We start from the raw sequence: 23,928 nt of genomic DNA, 5'->3' as shown, positions 1-23,928 counted from the left end.
TATCTAGGGAAGCTGTGGATGCCCCATCCTTGGAGGTGCTTAAGTCCAGGCTGGGTTGGACCCTGGGTAGACTGAACTGGTGCTTGTAGAGTCAGGGCTGAGGGCACATGAGCAGCGGGGGCATGGCAATTCATGTCCTCTGCCCTATGTTTCCATGCCTACATCGGGAGGTTTTCAGACCTTGCCAATTGGCTCTTCCACTGCACACTGTTGGAGTCACTGGAGTGATAGGTTTATAAGCCGCACCTTTGTTTGACAAAGGGAAGGAAATGAAGAATACAGAAAGTAGTCTCCCTCCACGTGGCTTTCTAAAGGCTGGAAACAGGAGCTCTCCTGTGGCTTGGAAATAGGCTTTTGGGGGCTTACAACTTGCGTCAACATTTCCTCTGAGAGCTCGTGGGCATCTTTGGCTCGCTGGAGAATTTGTTCATCTTATGCAGATAGGAGGTACAGAAGGCACTGGTTTTGGTTGTGGTTCAGAGCGATTCCGGAGGTTGACCTCTTGTGTGTTGCTGTTTAAAAATCACTTATCATAGAAAAACCACATGGAAATGAGTTCTCACACAGTGCTGTGGGTGCTCTGATTTCCCTCTCAGGTGGTAGCGAGGCGAGTGGCATCCAATCACTTCAACATACATTTGGGCCTTGTAAACCAAAGGAGAGATACTGAACAAAGTTAAACTGCTTGGTTTCTCTGCCCATATGTCAGCATCTGGGTGGTCACCTCAAATGTGGCTCTAGCGGCTTGTGGGGCATCAGCTTTGTGTGATTCTTCTGTATGATGGGGTTCAGCTGTGCCTGAGGGCAAAGACACCAAGCCTATGTAGGGAGATGGTGAACCCATTGCTGGCCAGGGCAGGATAATAAATGACAGCTCCTTGAAATACTGTCTATGAGAAGCTAATAAACCACTATTTTTTTCCCCAATTTTTCCCCTTCCCTTACAAAGAAGCGAGGAGAAAAGCAATAAACTCAGCTCTGCAGGTGCCTGGTACAGAGCTTAGATTGGAAAGAAGTGAAAGGTAGGAAATTTGCACACAGCCTTAACTGGTGTAAATTGGTGTGTTTCCAGTGGAGTCACTGAAGAAATGCCAGGCTACAGCAGATACGTATTTAGACATATAGATACAAGTAGATTTATATAAAAGTGTATGTTTTATATATATATATATACACACACACACACACACACATATATATATATTTATATATATATAAAAAATTAAGAACTTTAGTTCAGTCAGCATCTCTATGGAAACGCAAATCGTCTTGAACCACAAACAGCACAAGTCTCATTTGCATTACAAAGCTGGAGGGGCAGTTTAATTTAGTTCAAGTTTGGGGTTTCATGTACCCGTATTTAGATATCTATTTACATATGTGTTTGTGTGCACATGACATTTGCAAATACACATATAAAGTTACTTGTATCATCTCTATAAAAATAAGTATTTCTGCAAGGCAGGCTGTGATTTGCTTGGTAATAGATTCCTCCAGAATTTAATTCTCTTTTAACCTGCTGAATATCTGCATTATTGCCTGTTTCACCTTTGAGCTTACAACGGCTCTCTAATATGGTGCTGCAAACTGCTTGATTGCTGTTTCGTATAATGCACAGATTAATTGGTGAAGGATTGAAGATGATCTTGCAGTCTAGTAGGAAATGCTCAGTAATAAAGCACTGTGTGCTTTGCCAGTGGAGCAGTATTGTCTGGTTTTACTGAATGTTGTTCTCTTCCTTTGCAGTCCCATTCATAAAATCAACTTTTGGAATTATTTAAAAGGGGAAAAAATATGGCAGGCTTTGCTGGTGCCAGATTTCTGATAAGGGAGAATTATTGCTGCAAATCTACTTGTTGGCTACAGCGCAACAGAAATCAGAATCAGTTTTCTACGTGAAAATATGTTGTGTTCTGCCTTTTCAGGGTTGGTTTGAGGTCTTTCAGTTAAGGAGAATGAACTGAGAAGCCAGAATGATTTAAAAAGCAGGTGTTATCACTTAAAATGCAAGAATACCTTTAGATGTTTTTCTTCTTGCAATGGAGTCATCTTAAAATACTGAATCATTTCCAACTGTGTTCAGAAAAATGCATTCTTAATTTCGAACACATTTTGTGTGGAAAATATTAAAGAAATGTTAACAAATTCATCTCTTATTAGAAATCTGTGAGCCTTAACTCTAATATCAACCATGACCTGTCACCGAGTAGAGTTTTTTCATTCAATTCATTTAGGGTTTGTAATAACAACAACAACAACAAAAAAAAAACCCAACTAATTAAAAAGCACCTATAAAAATGTATATCTTACATTCTGTCTAGAAAGGATCGACAATGCTGTGGCTCTGCTTTTTACTGTGTACTGATTATGTTGAGGTCGCTGCTGATCCAAAATAAATCTGGACTGGTATGGGAACAGCAAATAATCTCTATAGGTTCTTAAAGCCCACTGAGAACAATGAGCTGTAGTCATAGACAGCTCTGGTGCATTCTGTCCTTGGGCCAGTTATGGGAGTGAGAGTTGTGCATGTGAAACCTCTCTGCATTTAGTCCTTTGTTGCATTGTACTTAGCATTAAAGCCCAAGTCCTAGTTGGGAAGTGAACTAGTGAAGTGCATGTCCTCATTCAAACCTTCATACGCGTTGAAGGCATCCACAGCCAGAAATCTCAGTAGCTTTTTCTTCATGGTCATTGATAGTGGGGGTTTCTGATGAACAGCACAAGAATTGTTACAAAACCATCACAGGAACTTGTGATACAGTGGGCTCGCTTCATGTTGTTTGCAGTGGTATGGTGTCCTTTCAGATCAAATAGAAGCCTCTTTCTTAACATCTCCTCTCCCAAAAGTCAGCAAGCACTAGATCAGAGTGACTCATTAGATATAATGATTTTTGGCACAAAGATGTTTACAGCAGAGAAATTAAATGGCAAAGCCATGGAGAGAGAATTTTTGCAAGTTTGCCTAGTGGCCTAAATAGTTGAAGAAGCTCTGACCATTAACCAACACATCTATCTGGCCAAGTCACCAAATACCTTTCATATCTTCCAGTAACTCTAGGTTCTCTCACTGGGTTTGGTTATCATAGGATTGTAAAGTTTGGAAGAGACCTCTAAGATCATCTGATCCAACTGTCCGTATACCATCAATATTTCCCATTAAACCACATTCCTCAGTGCTGCATTTCCATGTTTCTAGAACACTTACAGAGACAGTGACTCTACCACCTCCCTGGGCAGCCTGTGACAGTGCCCGTCTACTCTTTTGGAGGAGAATCCTTAAATCTTGAATCCCATGGATTCTCCGTCCTGTTTCTGAATCTACTCATTGTCCTAAGGAACCATGTTCCCTCCCAAAGGGACTAATGCACTAGTAGTGCACGAGGAGCAGGGCAACCACTTCAAACAGCCTTTCAAGCCCTGTGCATGGTTTTCAGTGAGCACTGTGGAAATTAAACAGAGAAACTGTGGCAGAGGGGGAGGTAAGGGTGATGAGGCAGCTTATGCTTTTGGCGTGATTTAGGTGGTGGTGGTCACTCCTGATTAGCAGACCTCAACCACTGCGTCCTTTCTGTGCTACTGGGGGTGGTGTTACTTTGCTGCCTACTGCAACCAGCATTGATATGAAACTTGCAATACCCAAAAGAGGGCTGTGACGGCTCGCTGTTTTCTCATTTTACACAGCTTTTGTCAGTTTTTCCACTGATTTAATACCTGTGATGGAGATGTTTGCTTGGAAGCTTCATCTTTGCCTCAGAAACATCTGCTCAACAGCGTCCTTTGCTATGACTGATGCATTTCTCTTGCACCGGTTTAATAATTTTTGCAGTCTGCCATCACTCACATAAAATAATACCTCCGGCACTTGTGTTTGAACTCAGTCTAATGCTCTTGCTGCTTGCTGTTAATCTAGTGGCTAGGAATTTTTTGTTCTCTGCAGATGAGTAAATGCAATCTGCCAGATATCCTCCTGCTGTCACAGGATATAGCCTTCCTTAGCTTAGCTTTTTGCTTGTGCACAAAGGCAGGCAGCTTAGTGTTTGCCACATCCCTCCTCCCAAGTATCTTCTCCCCCAACATCTCATCTCTGCACCCAAGTCAATAGCTGCACATAGAAAATTTCCACTGGGTAGGATTCAGGGGCAGGGTAAAATGATGGTTCAAGCTGGTTTTCTGTCAATGCAAGCCAGTAATTGCCCATCGTTTTACAGTGTTAAAATAAAGCCATATCGAATTAAAAAGTTATTCAAAATGTTACAGTCTGGTACTGAATACACTAAAAAAAAAAAGAGAATGATAATGTAAAGTGAAATAAAAAGGTGAAATTCCAAAATTCAGGATTGAATTTGCAATTTCAGTGTGACATTTTAAGTTTCCCAGATGAATATGCAGTTCTACCCTGAGAATAGCAACACATGTCAAAATGTTGACATTCTTCATAAAACAGTATTTCTGAGTTCTAACCAGCACTAGCTGTATATCAGCTGCTGACTCTGTCATTGCTTCTGGGTGGATTAAATTAAATGTTGTGTTGCTTCTGTTAAAATGAGGAGGAGGAGAAGAAGACAGTGGTGTCTCACACTGAGAGGAGCGGATCAGAGTTGGGACTTGTTGGCACTCTGTGGCATTGAGAACAGTATTTTTCACTCAAAGATAATTTACATCTCTGCACCAGAATCTTTGTGAGTTTCTTCAGAATTTTCACATTGGGAATAGTTGCAAAGAAATGATTTTGTAACAGTTTGCTGATCTTTACTACAGGAGTCTGGCACAGTCTCTCTTACACCCTAAACTTTTGAAAGAACCCAATTCTCACCTAAGAAAAACATGCTTACCATTCTTGTTTCAGGACTTTACTGTTGGTTCTTTGTATTATATTGGCGTTATTTCTACATTCTTTTTATTAGCAAGACTGGCTGATGACACAAATTCATCAGATTTGTCTCTTAAGAATTGCAGAGAAACTCAGAATTGCCAAACAGTTACCTTGAAGTTAAAGATAACAGGGATCCTGTAGTTACAGAAGTAAGTGAGGTCAGCATATACTGAGAAACCAACTTAAATTTACAGCTGTATTTTTTTGTCTCGCAGGTTTTTGAGCTTTAGCCTTTACTCAGCCACTTTGGGTTTGTAATAAAAGAGGAATAATTGAGAAAGAGGCTTTTGACGTAATACATGGATGTTCTTTCTTGCTCCTTCTTAAAATAAGCTGAGGACAATGCCTCCATACATGATAAGGAATGGGGCAGCCTTGATGTTAATTAAGGGCTCTGTTCCTCTGCTGTTTAACTCTTCATAGCCAAGTGTTTGCATTGACAGATGCTGTCAGGCTGTGTCACAGTCTAATGGGTAAGGATGTTTTATCTGTGGCCATAAAATATAGTCAGCAGATACTTACCTATGGGTGAGAAGAAACATCTGTTGAGGAGGCTGTCTGGTTTCTGGGCAGCAGTAATTGCCTGAGCCCTGGGGCCATCTGAGCTCCGGTCTCTGGTGGGCAGCATGCTCTGCAGCTGATGAGGCAAGGACAGTTGCTTGCTTTCAGTTTACAGCTTTCGATTCTAAAAGCAGAACCCATAAAAGTGTGTGCAATTTAATTAATTCACAGGCATACCCTGGCTGTTGTGTGTGATGGTGCTGCTGATTGCTGTACGAGCTGATTCTTGATGTTTTAAAATACATTCATGTCCAACCACATTGTAATTCTTCCAGAGCATCTTCCAGGATGCTGAAACACATGGTGAAGTTGTTCTCCTATCAAATAATTTCTGTTGTTGCCGAGTTGATTGCTAGGATATGAATGAGCAAGGAAACTTGCCCAAGCTTAGGCACTAAACCAGTAAGAGAGCTGGGGAGAAGTAGCAGACAAGGAGCATCTCGGTGTCTCTAGATAGCTTCTCTGCTTGAGGCAAGAAGAGCTCTGGCTACTTTATTGGTGTGAAATTCAAAGCTAATGACCTGACAGTAATACTGGTTCCTGACAAGGAACTACTCCGTTCAGTGTGTTTCTTTGGCTAATGAGGTATTTTTGGTTATGTCATTTGGAATGGACTGGCACATGCCTGGGTGATTTTCCTACTGAGTTCTGTGGAACATATTTGTGGTCCTAATCCAGTTCCTAATGGAATGTGCACACATAACATAGCAATGGTCTGTTACAAAGCATGAACTTGGTGCAGGGAGATGTGCGCAGTTGAAAAGGTGATTCACTTTTCCATTGATAGATATGGCTGAGGACAGCCACAGCCTTGAGCCAAATACCTGTGTGAGCTGATCATGGTGCCTAGTGAGAAGTGCAAGTCGTGTAGGTTCCCACTTAAAACAGATTCTTGGTTGTAAAGAGTAGAAAATAATCTATTCTGATTTCATTCCTCCAAGAGTAATGAGAAGAAACAATAATATATGTTTACATTTATTGATTATAAATGTTCAGGTATTAAACTTGCTTAGGCACCCACATAATAGACTTCCTGTTAAGATTTACCTCTGTATAACTATAAAGAAATGCAGTATATTAAGTGGAATAGCAGCCTTTGCATGGAGGGGGGGGAAGGGAAGGTTTCCTATCACCAGCTGGAAGAACTCCTGCAAGGCAAGCAGAATTTGCAATTGTACTGACAGTTTAGTTCTTAAATGAAAATAATAGTGAATTATGAAGTTGTAAAATTGTTTTCACAATAATATTTTGCTTTTATAACTCGTACTATTTCACTTAGTAGCTGCCTGGCTCCAGTGCAAGTTACATAACATGATGTTATGAATATGATGCCTCAACTTTTTGTCTAGGGAATTAATTTAAGGGCTCTAAACTTTCCAATCACATTTTTCTCTTTGTTCCAAACACAGTGTATTCTCTCTGTGTGGAGGAAAAAAAAGCCATCAGGCAAACTCTTCCTTGTAGTAGAACAGTACTCATTGCTCTTTATCTGCACTAATAGACTTTGTTTTACGTGGAACCTCAAAATAGTTCAGAGTGCAGTGTGCTGTCTGAAGTCAGCTACGTGAAACAAATGAGAAGAGCGGATCTGCTGTGTGTTAGCTGATCAATCTAGCATTAGCAAGGATTTTCCACTGTGTGTTTTAGCGCCGGTGCAGACAGATGAATTATTATCATCAGTATCATTCATCCCTGCCAGTTAAGGTTTTTTCTAAACAAACAAAATTTCCTCAAATGAATTGGCAGTAACTTAAACTGACGTATTAGGATTACTTTAGTCATCAGTAGAATGGAACCACACCTGCACTGTAATAGAGCAGATGAGATACAATCAAGTTCATCCCATTAATTCCTAGTCAGAGTGTATTTCAGAACACCTGAAGGATGTTCCTTTTCAGGTGTTTCCTCTGGCTTTGTGAGAGCTGCTCACTCATTAAGTGAATCACCTCCTTTTCTGTTGTTGCTCTGAGAGCTTGAAGTGAAAACTCAACTTTTTCAGAGGGAAAACTACATAAGTGACCAGGGAAGCTCCTGTTGTGTGTTTGCTGCTGACAGATTCCATCTAGGCTGTCACCAGGAAGCCCGAGGGGTTATTTTCCAGTCTTAGACTATAGAAGAAACCTCTTGTGAATTAGTGCCCTGTGACATCTGTACTTCTTGCGAAGCCAAGTTACACGAGTACTTTGCAAGCTGCAGGTCTCGGGTGACCCCCACGGTTCTCTGTCTGATATGCAACAGAGAGGTGCTTGCACCTCCTTTTCTAGCCTGTGTTAGAAGGCTCTGCTGTTCTCTTTGTGCCATCAAAGCCCATTTTCTCTCCTGTTTAGCAACACTTGTGACCTCTTTTCCCCTAGGCTGCATCCCAAGAAAACCTTTAGAAACGCATCAGTTCTTTCACTGCCTCATTTGAACACTTCAGATGGTACTTTCTCCTGAACCCATTTCCCAAACTGCATTTACTCTAGTCTAGGTTTGTCACAACTTCTATGTGTTTCTGCATCATTTTCTCTAAGAGTGTCCACCCCCTAAGGTTTGAACTTCAAAATGGGGGCTTTGCCACTGTTGAATTTCCAGGTCAGTGAGCAAGTGGTGGGTGAAACCATCCTGTTGATTTTAAGCATAGAGAAACTATACAGTTACACTGCACGTAAAGGTGACCCTGCAGATAATAGAGGGTGCTGGAAATGCTTGTTTGGGTTTGTCAGTTAGCTCACCAGTAATATGTTCACATCTAATTTTCAAATCAGAATTCAGCTTCCCACCTTTCCTTACCCTTTCACCATCAGTTCACCTTCTGAGGAATAAGTACAGTACAGCAATTAAAACCACGTGTTATTCAAAGAAGTTCAGTGTTCAGGCATGAAGATAAGAAAGGTAAAAGGATAAAGACAACTGGAAATTCAGTTCTGTGTGACCTGCTTTTGAGTAAACAGCACTATATTCCACAGTCAATTATCCAAAAAGTACAGTGTGTTCTGCTGCCAAAAAAAGGTTGTCAGATAGAAGTGGTTAGTCAAAAGGACACATGCACTGGAGTGAACATTAGTCTATTGTGCTCTGTATAATATTATACCAACAGGGCTGTTTTGTCGCTGGCTTTTTTTGTTGTTTTTGTTTTAATTTTTGACCACAGACAAGATTATGCAGCTTTTCAATATTATTTCATAAACATCTAATTGCAGGCTTCAGCAAGAGGTGCAGGCATTGCTAGGGAAATCAAATAAGGTATGCTCTGTGCAGCCCAATAATAAGGCTTCCAATACAAAAGTGGAAAAACAAGTCATTAGTTACAACCATCGAACGGAAGAGGTCTAATGGGAGCCACAGGATAAACATTCCATTTTATTATGTCTTCGTTATATGTTTTGCAAGACTCCGTGGTTATAAATTAAAATTGCTTTTTGCAGCAGTGTCTGTAAAAAGTTCAAAATCTGTGAATGTGCCTATTATTTTTATTTCTATCGCAACGGGCTGCTACAACAAAATTAACTGCTTTTTTGTTAGTCAAGAATGGGAAACGCATACAAATGAATATCTGAAGGCAGCACTCGAAAGTGCCACTCTTTTTTGTTTGGGTTTTGCTTTTTGTTTGAAAATCAAGATGATATAAACTTAAAATGAGTGAGAAAAGGTGGGGGAGAGCCAAACATCCCAGATAAAAAGAACTTCTTTGGTGCTGCACAAGCAGGTAGTATCTGGAGTTTGTTTATAAATTCATGCTAGTGAAGAAGTCTAGAGCATATATAGACAGATGAGATGGGGTTTATACTTGGGGGCACATCTCTGACACAGGGGAAAGCTTTCCAGTGTTCATGTGGGTTAGCAGTCCTGAAGCCCCCTGATTACCAGCCAAAATTGGTGGCAGGACAGGGTTTTCCCCATGCCTTCTGCTGCTTTCTGAGCAGGCAGGTGTACTGCTGTCCAAGGGAATGTATCCAACCCCTGAGTCTCCTCTCTGTGCTCTTTTCTTAACCTTCCAGTGAAACAATTAATCTGTTTTTTTAATTCAGTTTTTGGAACTCACTGCCTCAAGGTAACAGGCTGAGATTTGTGGAGTGGAAGTTTGTGGTCTTTGGAAACATCTGTTTCTCCTTTTAAAGAGGATACGAAGGATATGCAGCCATATAAACCCTCATCAACCCTTCTGCTTCCATTTAGGAGTTAATGATTAACGTTGGGATTGCAGAGGCTTCTCCGGAGGACAGGCTCTCCCATACCTGTGCAGGAGATCAGTGGCTTTCACCTTGGAAACCCTCAGTGTCAGCAAATTGCTTCAGAGCTGTAGTTCCCAGTTTATGAGAGCCTGCTGTCAGAAGCTTAAATTCATTATGCAGAGGCCTGCACTTCCAAGGGAAGAAAAGAAACTAATGGTATGCAAATTAAGAGGAAGAAAACTACTGCCCTAGGGACTTTCTTACTCTTCCACATTAGCATTCCCCATGTGCCATTGAGGAGGCAAGCCAAGGTGGTCTGTCTAGGGTTGGGAATTCCTGCTGTGGAGGAGGATGAGGTTCGCAAGCATCCTTCTTCAGGGACAAGGCAAGAAGCGTCTCCAGGCAGGGATCTCAGCTCCTCACTGGGATGGATCAGATCAAAGCGAAAAAGGATGTGTGTTTCTCAGTCTGCACGGTCCTTCTGCTGCTCCCTGGTTATCACCATTATCATTTTGCTAGTGTTGCTTAATAATTGTTCTAAATATGAGATAATGTCAGGAAATAACACCATGGGACCTAATTGTTTTTCTATCATCTGGTAATTAAAAAAAAAAAAGTGTGCTTAGTGCCGAGGGACCCGTTTTAGAGCAGAAACCTGAATTTTTCTATACAAGCTGAGTTCCTGCAAACTTTGCCTCCCACTGTGCTGACAATTTCTGAGAAATTATTTTATTTCCCATTTTAGATGTCGGACAGTGACTCAGTGTGCCCTGGAAATACTACCATTCTAGCAATTTTCTCATGTGGTAGCTCAACTTAATGTCAGAGAAATGGGTAGTTATGAATCCAGACAGTAGAACGTCGGACTTAGGTTCTAAAAATACATGTTTGGTTAACTTTTAGTTGTCAACAACTTTTCTCCTGCCACACATGCTAGGAAATTGAATAAGTGGCCTAATGCAATCCCTGGCACATCCTGTGGTCAGTAGAGGTACCTACATGAAATTAAATGTGTAGGTAATGCAGATAAATGGTGGTGCCACTTGTGCTGTGCTTCAAGTACACCTTGTTGTATGGAAGTCTGGGTGTGGGATAGTAAACAGTTTGCTAAGAAGAGCAAGTGAGCAAATGTGGGTCTGGATAAGCCTTGCTAGCGTGCCTGAATTCTCAAATGTCTCATTTCTGGCTTTAGGCAAGGCAGTTCAATATTTTTGCCCGTTAGTTTCTTGTCTAAAGCAGGTATAATGTTTGCCTCCTGTATCACAGTGGGGGTTTTGAGACTTGATTGTCTGCAAAGTAGTTTTAAAGTCTATAAATGCAAAATGTTATTCTTGTTTTCTTTGTGAAAGGCAATTGGAATCATGTGCGTAGCCTCTCACAGCAGGCGGAGTGGTTATTTGCAATGAAGGATATTTTTGCACTTTTGTATGGAAACTAAGAAAAGGCCTCTCTTAAAACTGCGGGTATTCACCATTAAAAACAGTTAAAATTTATCATTTATGTAGGGTTTGTTGTTTGCTTTTTTTAATACTTTCAGAGCCCTCTTATGAATCTTAACTAAATTCTTCACAGAGCCTCTGAAAGGCACGTAGCTGTATCTTGCTTTTATAGTCATTTCCCCATACTTGCAGAGGGAAAGCTGCTCTGTCAGGCTCACATGGGCAGCGGCCACGAGGTTTTCTTCTCCACCGGTCTGTGTCCTAATGCAGTGTTACAGGGACAGTGAGGTACCTGTGCTGGGGAGATAAAACAGTCGTCTCGGAGATGGAGAATGATTTAATTAACCAAGCCATAGAGTTTTAAGGATGAATTAGCTCTTGGACCGTGAGATATATACACGCTAGCCTTGAGGAACAGCGCAGTGTTCTGACCTTGTCTGAGCCTGAAGATTGTGGTGAAGAGGCAGTACCATGGCCAAAGTGCCTGCTTTGTTTCATTGCCAGGAAAGGCTGGTGAAATCAGACACTGCTACCAGCCTCTTGGGCTTCTCTATTAGTGGCAAATCCATGTGTTTTATGCAAGCCAGGTACAAGGAATGTGGGAAGTGAGGAGGAAGATGAATGCTGTTGCCCTGGTGTTCAGGATTGCTCAGCCACTGTTGAATGGCTCATCTGACATTTGGTGGCTGTCTTATATCCCACTTATAACACATTTATGGGAATAACTATTTTGCAGCTGAAATGAAGCTATCTCTGTTTGTGTCAGTGAGAAGTCTGGAGCACGAGTCTTATGGGGAGCAACTGGTGGAACTGGGGTCTTTTAGGAGGCTCAGGGGGAGCTTCATCACTCTCTCATTGATAGGAGATTGTGGTAAAGTGAGGGTCAGCCTCTGCTCTGAAGTAACAGTGATAGGACAAGAGGTGATGGCCTCAAGTTGTGCCAGGGGAGGTTCAGGTTGGATATTAGAAAGCATTTCTTCTTTGAAAGAGTTATAATGCACTGGCACAGGCTGCCCAGGGAGACTGTGGAGTCACCATCACTGGAGATGTTTAAGGGAAAAGGTAGATGCAGTACTTAGGGACATGGCTAGTGGGTAATATTAGTGGTAGGTGGACGGTTGGACTAGGTGATTTTAGAGGTCTTTTCCAACCTTAACGATTCTGTGATTATTTCCAGCTTTTGGAAATTTGAGACAAGAAGCCAGGAAGAGAAACATACAAAGATGGAAAAAAAACACCTTAGTAGATGCAACAGTACATATGAAAAACCCACATACACTGCACGTATGGAATGCTATTTTAGCAGCGAGTTTGATCTATCCTATGAAGGCACTTGGAGACACAATGTAGTTCATCATTTTGTGATGGGTTTATTGGGCCAGAATGATGTCAGCATAGTTGTATTAACTTTGAAGCAACTGTGTTCATTTAATAAAGCTGTTAGTATGGATCAGAGGTCCTGTCATCTGAGGTTCTCAAGTGACAGCTAGGAGGCTGAGTAAATCAAAGCATGGCCTTTTTATTTGGTGCCTCCATGCCTTTCCAAAGCATGTAACACACTGTACCCATTTCTGGTCTTATAGTGATTTTATGCTTATCTTCAGGGGAATCCCTACCTTATTCATCCTGGTACATGGGGGCTTTTGGACTTCTGTATGCTTAACACTTTTTCATAAGCTCTTTTATGAGAGTGGACAAAATGTTGGCTACAATAGAAATTCTGATCAAACTGAGCTTTACTTTCTGTATAATATATATGTATTATAATGTGTATTGAGCCTGGGTTTTACTGTGAGGTTTCAAACACCCACGTGCATGCATGCACATTTAGGCAAATGTTGGCTGGGTAATGCACTTGTAGAGCTCGATTCATGTTCTCAGTGTTGGCTGTTCACCTGTGATTTCTGCTCCTGTCCAATGAGTTCACAGTACTGTAAAGTTGAGGACTGCAGCTTCCAGCCTTTACCTGGATATGGGCAAAGAGAAATGTTCATCCAAAATGTTGTTTAGTGGAAATGGCTTAATGTCAGTCTTTAGCACACTGAACAAAGAATTCGCCAGTACAGTTAGCTTGAATCTTGTATTCCCTTCCTTCACCCTTGGAGTTACTACAGATGAGCTATCCTGTGCTGGTCTTCCATCTACCCTCATTCTTTCTTCATTGTGACTGGTGGGATCTCAAGGAAGAAGGCAGAAGACTTCTGTCTGCAAGCAGTGAAGGACTGGGAGTGAGGATGCTTCTGTTGAATAGCTGGCAGATGGGGGACTCAGACTTTGCTTGTGTTAATTAACATGCCCAGGTCCAGAGACTGAGTTGGTATTGAAGTGGGGAAGTGAAGCCTGGGGTTTTGACATGCAGCGGTCTGTGCTTCCTCTTAAAAGGAGAAGTTGTGAAGGCACCTGTCAGGTCTGAGTGTGGTTGTGTGGGGCCATCCAAACTGACAGATCCAAGTTTCAATGAGTCCTTTGGTTTTCCTTTTTGTCCCTGTTGTTGCTATAGACAGTCAGAGGGGCTCTGAGGGAAAAGCGTGTATCTGGTTGTCATCTTCAGGGCGCTGGAGCTGGGCAAAAAGCTGCATTCACTATGTCTTTCAGGTGGTGTCACAGAGTGACAATTGCCTCTGACTGGGATGCTTGAGCATGGGGCAGTAAGCAAAACAAATAGTGTGGCAGTGCATGCATTTGCACACCTGAGCACAGTGGCCTTGTCAGTTAGTTTCAGAACACAAACAGAAGGGCATTGATGGAGGTCACCAGCATTCCTTAGCTGGTGATAGAAAATATTGTTTACTTGGGTGCAGCAACTTCTGTACAGTTGTAACCCAAAGAGTAGGGCAGCCCTGCAGCTGAGCAGGATTGGCCTTCAGCCATTCATGTTTCAGAAAGGAAAGAGCTCAGGGCCAGGCCTCTGCCACATTTGATGCTCTGTTGACCCAGCAGAGTTTATCCTACTTATTTCTTGCAGCAGTGGGTCCCAGCAGTTTATTGCTGTTTCCATTCCTGTTTCCTCAGCACACTGTTCTGTAATACCAACAGTCCTTGCTTTTTTATTTTTATGTTTCTCTCCCCAAGTCAACAGCCTGTTATCCTCAGCAGTGCCTGCGGTCCCCTGTGCTATGGGAGGCCATCGCGGGTATCCACAGATGCTTGGCTCACTTTATCTGTGTTATTTGGAAATCTACTGGTGCCACGTATGCAGGTTGGCATCTCTAGTGACCTGCTCATTTTCTCATCAGTGCATGAGCTGTTTAGGTCCCAGTCTTCCCTTTTTGAGTGCCTAAGGAGCTGCTGGCTTTCCTGAGCACTTTTGTTCTCTAGTTCTGGGATGCTGGCACTTTGTGAAGCTGAAGCAGTTGATCTATGTGTATTTACTGTGTTGTTTGCTCTTGTCACACCAGTTCTTCTCTAATTATACTGCCGTGGATGGGAGCCAACAGGAGGAGGACAACTTGTGCTGCACAATGTGAGATGGCACAGCATGAGGGAGGAGCTCATCCTGCCCTTTAAGCAAATGTTTAACATTCACAGGAAAGTCCGAAGCGCTCTCCTTGCTCTTAGCGAGCTGAGGCCTGGTTGTGAACAGTTGCAAATAGCTGCTTTTATAGCTTTGCACATGAGGCCCTGCATGGTACAAACGTGTGGCTGTTCTCAGATAGGTCTTCCCTCTGGACAAATGGCATCCAGGATGCCAAGTTGCCTTGGAGCCAAGCAGCACTTACTGAGCCCACCAAAGGCTCTCTGATTGACTGAGGCAAATCCACCTTTGAAAACTGAACTAAGGCAATGTGATGACTCAGAAACATCAAGGGATTTTTTTTGTTTGTTTGTTCTGAACCACAAATGATCCTGTTTGAGGTTTACCTAGGGTCAAGCTACAGACTTTGACTATCTTTGACAGTCAAGCCAAACTTTGACTATGCTCGTGTTTGGGGCTCAGCTCTTTATAAGGAGGGCCAGTCCTAAAGCAGGGTACATAATCAGATCTGAATTTCACTTCAGTGCCAAGATCTGTGGCTTCTATGGTTCTGTGCTTTCTGTAAAGTAGACACTATATTCACACTGGCATGTTACTGGTAAACAAACAAGTCCCAAAAGTAAACACTAATAATACAGGAAAGCTTTAAGCAGAATTTAGCTCCTCAACATTTCCGTTGTTTTTTCAGCGATTATCTTTTCTTCCTAATGTTTTCATCATCATCTTTTTGGTGCTGGTGGCTGACTGTACAGATTTCTTCTAACATGAGCTGCATCCCACATCTCATGGACACAGTGTGTCAGAGAAAAACATGCACCTGATTTGGAGGGAAATCCTGTTCACGCATGAAAATAAGGCTTGTGTAGTCAGTACAAATTGGATTTGTTTCCACCTTAGTGTGAGCATAATACTCATGTTGTGATAGGTGCTGCATGCTCCTGGTGCAAAATCAGTTTGTCGATCTTTATCAAGTCAGTGACAGTAGCTGTGAAGTAGCTGAGAATCCCAGGGAGCAGTGAAGGAGGATTCTTTGGGGCATGTTACATCTCAGGCTGGGGAATGTAGCTTTTGCTTTTTGTATCTTCACGTGTGATCTTGCCAAAATTTCTAGCATGCTCATAGCTCTATGTCTTCATTACTGCTTTGCTTTTTTTTGACTTGCCATCATCTCAGCTTCATTAATAACAACTAACCCCTTTCATCACTCTGTCTCTCTGTTTATTTAGAGCTTGACCTTTTGAGTGTTTGCTCTAACAGTTTCTCTCTGTGAAACGTTCAACTGCTGAAAACAAGTTCCAAGAAAGGGAATGTTATTTTTCTCTTGCCTACTTGCAACATTCAGAAGATGTGCCCATGCACCTATGTTTCAATAGGAGTGCACTGAAGCCACTCTTGCCTGTTTTGAGGTGCCCAGGGCTTATGAGATGGTGTCCTGCAATGGCTGTTAATGATTGTGATTTGGGCTGGAAGGCAGCATTAGGATGTACTGGCAGCAGTGTTCACAGGGGGGTCAAGTACTTTGTTCTGCATCTCCTTTGAAAAGTTCACTCTGGGAGATGCGTGACTAGAGTTTATCCAGAGCTGACTGTGTACATGAACAGTCCTTTCTGCTATTCATGGGGCTGGCTATGGGAGAGATCCCACTGAACTTGCAGCGTTTAGAAGAACAAGAGCAATATTGCCTCTTTTGTACCTTCTAGTACCTAAAATGCATATAAAAGGTGTAGAGATCTAGCAGTTTAAAAGGGCCTGTACATTTCTAGTTTTATGTCATCCTTGGTTAGAGTCAGAAATAAAATGTAGCAGTACTAACAGGGCAGCAAAGTCTTGCTTCAGTAGTCGTTCTAGAGGTGACTGTATTGCCCTCTGAACCACTGACATGTGTTCCAATTTGAAGAAAAGAATGCAGAAGTTGCTAGCAGGAAAAAAAGCAGAAACTCTGGACAGTGTAGGAGATCAAGCACCTGCTTGGCTGAAAATGCACGGAAGCCCTGTTGTCCGTAGCAAAGATGGAGAATGAAAGACAGAGAGAGCAGGAGATACTGATGCTTTGTGTCTACCACAAATGAAGGAAACTTGGAAACGATTGCTATACAGGACAGCACTTCAGGTAGCTCAGTGTTAGGAACTAGGGTAGAGTGACTCCGAAGGGTTTTGGCAGAGCTATAGCGTGCAACTCCTCTGCTAAGTGTGTGAGAAACGAAAAACCACAGGGAAATGACTGCAAACTCCTTTGTCAAAGCACTGAGAAACCTTCCAGTCTTTGCCTTTTCCAAACTGGTTATGTCAGCCTGAGCTTTCACTGTTCCTAAACCTCACATACTACAAAACACAGCACGTGTGCAAGCTGCAAAGTTGCTGTTTAATGAAGCACTGTTCCTTGTTGCCTACAGGCTGGTTTTTGCAGGCACAGGGCTTGCATTTTGGGTTTGGGTTCTAGAGCCCAGCCCTGATCTTGAGAGACTGAGACATCTTGAAGCAGGAGGTGCAGTTTATTTATTTAGCAATCCTGTTAAAATTATTAAGACTAATTATTAAGAACGACACAAGCCGTGGTCAGATTCCACCTACGTGGCTCTGAGTAGAGCCATGAGAAGCTAAACTTTGCGGTATGTGATGTCGCCGTCCCGCTACACAGTCACCTGCACTGCTGTAACCACATGGTGCAGGAAACAGCAGCGCATTAAAAAGAGAAAACTCGCTGCTCCCATCACAGTCATTTCAGGCTGTAAGCCTGGTCTGGCTGTGTGTTCTGGTGCATAACAACTTTCACTGGCTGTGGGTTCTGGCACCCGCCTCGCACTCAGGTTTCTCAACATTCAATCTGTTGATTAAGAGCCACGTTTTATTTAAGTCCTGTAGGATTTGCAGCTGGCCAGAGAGTTCATACTGAAGCATGCAAGTGCCATGCCTTGCAGGGCCTTGTGATCCATCTATGAGAGCCAGTAACCTCCCATTGCTCCGGGCAGGTGGCATAGACAAGGCTGGGCTCTCCCCCAGCTAGTAACTGTTTCTGACACCTGTTTCCCAGTATCTCAGGCATAGCCAGAAAAACCTTCCAGTCTTTGTCTTTTCCGAGCTGGCACAGACATAGATACTCCTTCTACTTTGCTGCTGTTATGTACTAATAGTTGTGCTTCTGGGGTTTGCTGTAAGACCAAGCAAACGAAGAAGCAAGGCTTATACTCATTGACTTTTGTTGGGCTTTTGGTCATGTTCTAGGGACAGACTGAAGCATTTAGTACCCGGAATGCCACCAGACTTTAACTCCCCTCTATCAAAGAACTGCATCCAAGCCAAGCAGCCTTTGTCCTGCTTGCTTTGTGGTGGCATTACAAGGAGGGTGCTTTGGAGATGGGCGGTCATGTTAGCCCAGCTCTGTTCATCTGTGACCTCTGTCAGAAATAAGACAGCAATTCCTTCATGTCCTGTGTGCAGCAGTGAGGAGAGTGGAAAAAAAATGGGGCTATACTGGCAAACAGCTGTAGAAAAAGTGGAGGGCACCCAATGACTGTGCAGAGAAGTGGGGAGGGGGAATAGGAAAACTTCTTGGTGACAGTGCAATGTAACTAATAGGTCCCTGCAGCCGTCAGCCTTTCTGGCTGCACTTTCTGTGTTGATCTCCAGCGCGGAGAGCAGCAGGGTAAGCCAGAAGTCTTTCCTGCTGGCATAGAGGAGCAGTTTGGGTGTCTGTCTGCCAAAAACATACGTTCTTAAGAGAGCAGCCAGATGCCTCAGTTCACTGAATGTTAGAAATGTAAAGGTTTCGAGGGGCTTTAACTATCTCACCCCTCTCTTGCCAGTGAACCAGATCTAAGTATTCTAAAGGAGCAGCTCTGTTCCTGTCAAAGCCACTGGTGGATGGGGAGGCCTGGTGCTGCCGAGCACTCGCTGGGCTTCCATCTGGGTTCCTGTTGATATCATGCCATGAGGAAGCTGAGGCTCTTCTGGCGCACACTGTCCAGCCAGCACTATCAAGGTGTTTGTCCCATGCCAATATTGCTATCAAGAGATATGCAGACCTGTATGGGATGCAAGGAGCTATATAGTAGAGTTGGGAGGGTTTGAGACCAGGGATGCTTTGTTTCCTTTGTTCTGATAAAGAAGGAAATCTGCAGTTTGGTTGCCAAATGGTGAATTTCTATGATATAAAATCCTGGCCTTGAACCCTGCTTTTGAAAACACAAGTTGCAAGCAGATCTTTCTCATTAGAAATAACTGTGAAGTTAGAGATTGATACTGCAGCAGTGACACAGCTGTAACATGTTTGTAATCTCTATTTTTCTCTCCTTTGAGGCCAATGTTTTCTCAGCATTAGGTGTATATGTCTATATTTAGGCTACTGAAGAAGCAGCCTGAGGTATTCTTTTCCATTGCTCAATGCTATGACTTCAGTAGGGACTGCGGGAACATGGCAGATCTGAAAAGATGACCTCTGATTTGTTTGCAGATGCATTTCAAAGCTTGACTTCACACATGTGAATTCTGAAGATGTTCGACCTGAAGTTCTTTTCCCCTCTCATTTTATTGCAAGCTCTTATCTGGTCATTACTATAGCAGGTCACCATGTTATCCCCAAGCAGCGTTCTAGCAAATGAATTCAGCAGCTTGCCTATATATATATATATACACACACATATATACATATATATATACATGTGTATATATATACATATATATACACACATATATATACATATATATATATATATAATTTTTATTATTTTGTTTTACGACAGCTGTTTAAGGATGACAAAAATCATAAATCTTCCAGTCTTGTCATCAATAGTTTATATTGTGTTTGGTGCTGAAACAACTTCACAGCTCAGCTGAAGAGGAACCGTAAGGCTTGGGAAAGCAGATTTTTGATACCATGCAGCAGTCTAAGAAACTGAAGATACAAAACAACTTGCTGGCATTTTGTCCGCATTTTTCCCTCCTGGTCAGAACAAGAGCTTCCACTTGTCCCCTATTTGTGTCTAAGTAATTTCCAGCCCCTCGAATAAGGGTATGTTTATCTCTTGGGGCTGAAGGAAGATATGTAGGCCTTGGAGGGCAGGAGTGGGTGCAACCACACTCAGCACGGCAGCCGTTCTTTCTCCTCTTCACATCCTGCGGTGGAAAGTTCCATTGCAATGTTGTTGGTTTACAACTACAAATTTTATATGCTGAGGAAAGTTTGACTCTTTTGGACATTTTGATAATGGCCAATAAAACCTCTTCCATAAATCTGGAGAATTCCCTGGTTTCCGTTTGCATTCTCGTCCTTTGTGCAGGCCAGTGGCTCTCATTGACACTTATTTATTCTGCAGGCAACTAACTGACTAGCACAGTTTATGGAGTAATTGCAGCATTATGCAATAAGTGGGAAGGTTTATGGCTCTGGGTAGATGCAGATATAATTGTAACAACTAATACAACTGTTTTAGCAACTGCCATAATGCCAGTTTGGTTCATAAAACTCTAAATTGGACTGAAAACAAAGTGTCTTAAAAGTATGCTTTAGGAATTAACTTCTATTTAACAGACAAGAATGTTGTTGGGTTTTTTTGGCTGCTTTTAGCTTCTAAATTTATTTTAGATGTCATTCTCTTTTTCTTAAAAAGTGGAGATTTGCTGCTGTTTCTGAAAACTGTTCTGGTAGTTCAGTATATTCATCAGTCAAATATAATGTTAGTATCTTCTGTTAGAACAATGATTATCTTGTGTATTTTTTGTATTCTTTTAGTGTAACATTCACTCTTGTCTTCCTCCAAAAAAACCCACCCAGTCTCCAGGGATAAAATAAGACCATTGGATAAATCCAATCCTGGACTGTGCTAGTCTCTGAAAATGAATTATGGTTTGAAAACCTGGCCCTTGGCTAAACTCCCATTGACTCTGAATGAGACTAAATTTTACCTGTGATAGAGTAAGCATAATTTTTTTCCCCTAAATGAAATTTAGTCAGATCAAAGCCCTTTAAGTGTCCTTATCTTTTTCATTCTTTCTGAAAATTACGTTCACCTGCTCAACTAGAGCCCTTATAAAATGTGCGTGAACTTAAACGAAAAATGAACTCACAGAATTGTCTCAAGTCTTGGTACAGAGTGTGGAGCCATGATTTTTCTTTTGGCCTTAACGTTTCAATGGATCACAGCTCCAGAAGCTGGGTGCTCTTGTTGTCCTCTGAGATGAGGATAAATGCAAAAATCCCAAGATACAATTTCCTGTACCTCTACTGGGCGCCAAGCCAAGTGACTCAATCTTCTAAATGCTGTTCTCATAGCATTTCCTGTTAGACTCATTGAACTGTTCAGCTTCGTAATTTAGATAATATGTGAGTGTATATTCATTAGTGTATGAGGGCTGCTCTGAAAGTAATGCCTCCTTTTTTATTAACTTGGTCCACAACATCAGAGGTAGATGTTGGTAGTTTGACAGTAGAGGTTAAACCTTCCCACCAATATCTCATTACATTTTGTTGCTGTGTGCCAGATGGGCAGCAGAGGGGCAACAAAATGTTGTCTGATGTGGAAATGCATATGGAGGAAAGGTGTGGAATTGAATTCCTCCATGCAGGAAAAAATGGCACCCATTGACATCCATCAACTCTTGCTAAATGTTTATGTAGTCCAAACAGCCGATTCGAGGCAGTGGGTGGTGCATTTTAGCAGTGATGATAGTGATGTGAAAGACAAGTGGCATTCCATACAGCCATGCTCAGCTGTCACCACAAAATGAAGAGTGTCTTGATCAGCTCATCCACACGAATCAGCAAATTGTGACCATGGAACTGTGTATGGAGCTGAATGCCAGCTTCAATGTATTGGAAACAATGGTGGCAACCTTGAAATATTGTAGTTTGTGCCAGGTTGGTCCCACAAATGCTTACACAGGATAAAGAAGAACACTATATGAACATTTCTCAGAATCTACTGATCTAATATGAGGGTGAAGGTGACAGTTTCCTGAATACCATCATTACTGTGGTGTCACCACTAGGAGCTGGAATCAAAACATCAGTCTGTGGAATGGCAACATATGAATTCCCCATTGAATAGAAAGTTGAAGATGCAGACATCAGCAGGGAAATTGATGACAACCTATCTCTTGCAACACGTTAACTCCAGGTCTTATACTGGTTTGAAGACTGTGGAGCTTATTATCAATCTTGATTGGGCTGTCCTTCTATACCCACTGTATAGTCCAAATTTGGCAGCTTCTGACTTCCATCTATTCAGCCAATGGAAGATGGACTGCATGGAGAACCCTGGCCCAGCAATGATGCCATCATCATAGCAGTAGAACAGTGGGTCACCTCCACCGGTGAAGATTATTACTAGCATGGCATGCAGGCTCTTCATCACTGCTGAAAATGCACAGCTTATGCTGGTGACTGTGTTGAGAGTTTATCATAATGTTGATTTGCTCTTCGTATATGTTGTAGTTTCCATAGAAGGCTTTGCTTTAGGAGTGGCCTACAGTAATACTAGGTGCTCAGCTGAATTTATTTTAAACTGCCAAGCAAACCCATAAAGCTTTCTGTGTAAGTATAGGAGGATATCAGGAAACTTCTTTCCTCATTTGAATGCGCTGAACTATGACACTTGGCCTAAGAGCAATAGTAGATTGCAGTCCTGTACATGAAGGAGCGCAATGCAGACTACTGGTGTGTGCTGGCTACCAGCCATGGTAATGATAACGTGTTCTGCTATTATCTCTCTGGTCATGCATATTTTAAAGTGCAATTTGAGTAACTGAATGCTTAATAGTAAACTTCCAAAGACTTAATGTTAGACTTAATGACTTACACAACATACAAATTAGACCAATTTTGACAAGCCCTGAACCTTTGTCAGGTGCAGTTATTGAGCTTGTTCTCTAACATCACTGGACTTTCAGGAACTGCAGTAAACAACCTACATGAAATTAAAGGCCCTGTGGTGAGCTCCAGCCAGGGCAGTAGATCAACTGGAAGCTGTCTGCCTGCCACAGATCACCATCCATCTCTTCTGATGAATCACCAGGTTGTTCGTGGCATTAAAAAACATGAGCTGGAGAGCAAAAAGGGTGTTATCTAGAAGTAATGAACTCCTGAACTGATGTGAGTAACGTGGCATGTTGACAAGGTGTCATCACCTAAGAAGCGAAACAGGCCCCCTCACCTCTAAAGCCCAGAGATAGGTATCACAAAGCCACTGCTATCTGAACCATTATCTGTGGAGCCAGCTGTGCATGGTTGCCCCATTAACATTTCATGTGCAAAGAGATGAGGCTGTGAATGCTTAGAGGTCTCCCAGTAGCTAAACTGCAAGGCTTTTTTCTTTAATTGAAGACATAGCACGCAGGCATGTGTGCGCACATAATCTTCAGCCTGGAGATTTCAAGCTGTTAGGTAAATGAAATATTTCATCGAGAACTTTTGGGCTTTTGTCACTGGTTACTGTTGGCCTTTCATAAATTAGGAATAAATACTTGCAAAGAGAGTTTCATTTTCCTTTAGTGCTATTGTCTGATGGTAGCTGGACAGATAATGCAGCCACGACATGGAACTCCTTTATACAGAAGTGCAAGTTGAAGCTCTTCTGAGGCTTGTAGGCAGAACCCTGCAGCTTTAGATCAGTAGTCGGAAGTATTTCAAATGATGAGAAGATAATGGTCACTCTGAAGGGTGAGAATTGGATTTGGATGGAGGGACTTCAAAAGTACTGTTCCAACAATTGCAACCTTTTCTGGCTGTAAGGAGAACCATGCAGAAGGGAGGCCTGGGTCATAGTCACGTTTGAAGCCTTTGTGCCTTGCACTGCTAGTAAAAAATGTTTTTAAAGAGGAGAATAATTAATCTCCAACTGCTACCAGGAGGACTTGCTAAAAAGATGCAGGGCAAATCTGAACCAGGCATGTTATCAGCAGATTTTTATTATTTTATTTTAGCATCTGCAGTATCTGCAGAGCACAGGGATTTGGGTTCACTTTTATTTTTCCCCTTTTGCAATTAAGTGAGTGTGTCTCCAGACCTTTTCTGCCCACCTTGAAAACAGTGAACCACTCTGACTGTCAACAGGTGTTTAGTCGTTTTTAAAAAGCCAATTTTCTTTGAGACATGAAGCAGCAAGACTTATCCTTGTCTTCAGCAAATGTTGGTTTTAGGCTTCTGAATGTGATTTAAAGCACTGTGAGGTGTTAATTAACATATTCTTGAGTCTGTCCTGCCCTCTTGTGAACCCAGATGTTGTGCTTCAACTCGGAGAAGGGGAAAGTGAACTCAACCAGTGCATCTGTAGGTGAGAGACTGGCGAAAAAAGAAACGCAGACTGCAGAAATGGAGAAAAGTCTGCTGTGTCTTTGGTCTTCCTAATGCATTCATTCAACACAGACCAGTCTTTAAATAATGGTCTTTTCTGAAATACCCTCTTTCCCTTTCCTCCTTTATCATGGTTCTTA

The 23,928-nt window shown here is 42.1% G+C and overlaps 1 protein-coding gene across 15 annotated transcripts in view; it reads left to right on the top strand.

Moving 5' to 3' along the window:
- The window catches only part of LPP (LIM domain containing preferred translocation partner in lipoma), a 306,103-nt gene that overhangs the window by 181,117 nt on the left and 101,058 nt on the right, over positions 1-23,928 (top strand). The gene's annotated exons all lie outside the window — the stretch shown is intronic.

This window comes from Coturnix japonica, chromosome 9, assembly GCF_001577835.2.
Source record: "Coturnix japonica isolate 7356 chromosome 9, Coturnix japonica 2.1, whole genome shotgun sequence".
In the NCBI taxonomy this organism is placed as follows: Eukaryota; Metazoa; Chordata; class Aves; order Galliformes; family Phasianidae; genus Coturnix; species Coturnix japonica.
This window is presented reverse-complemented; position numbering and strand designations above follow the sequence as displayed.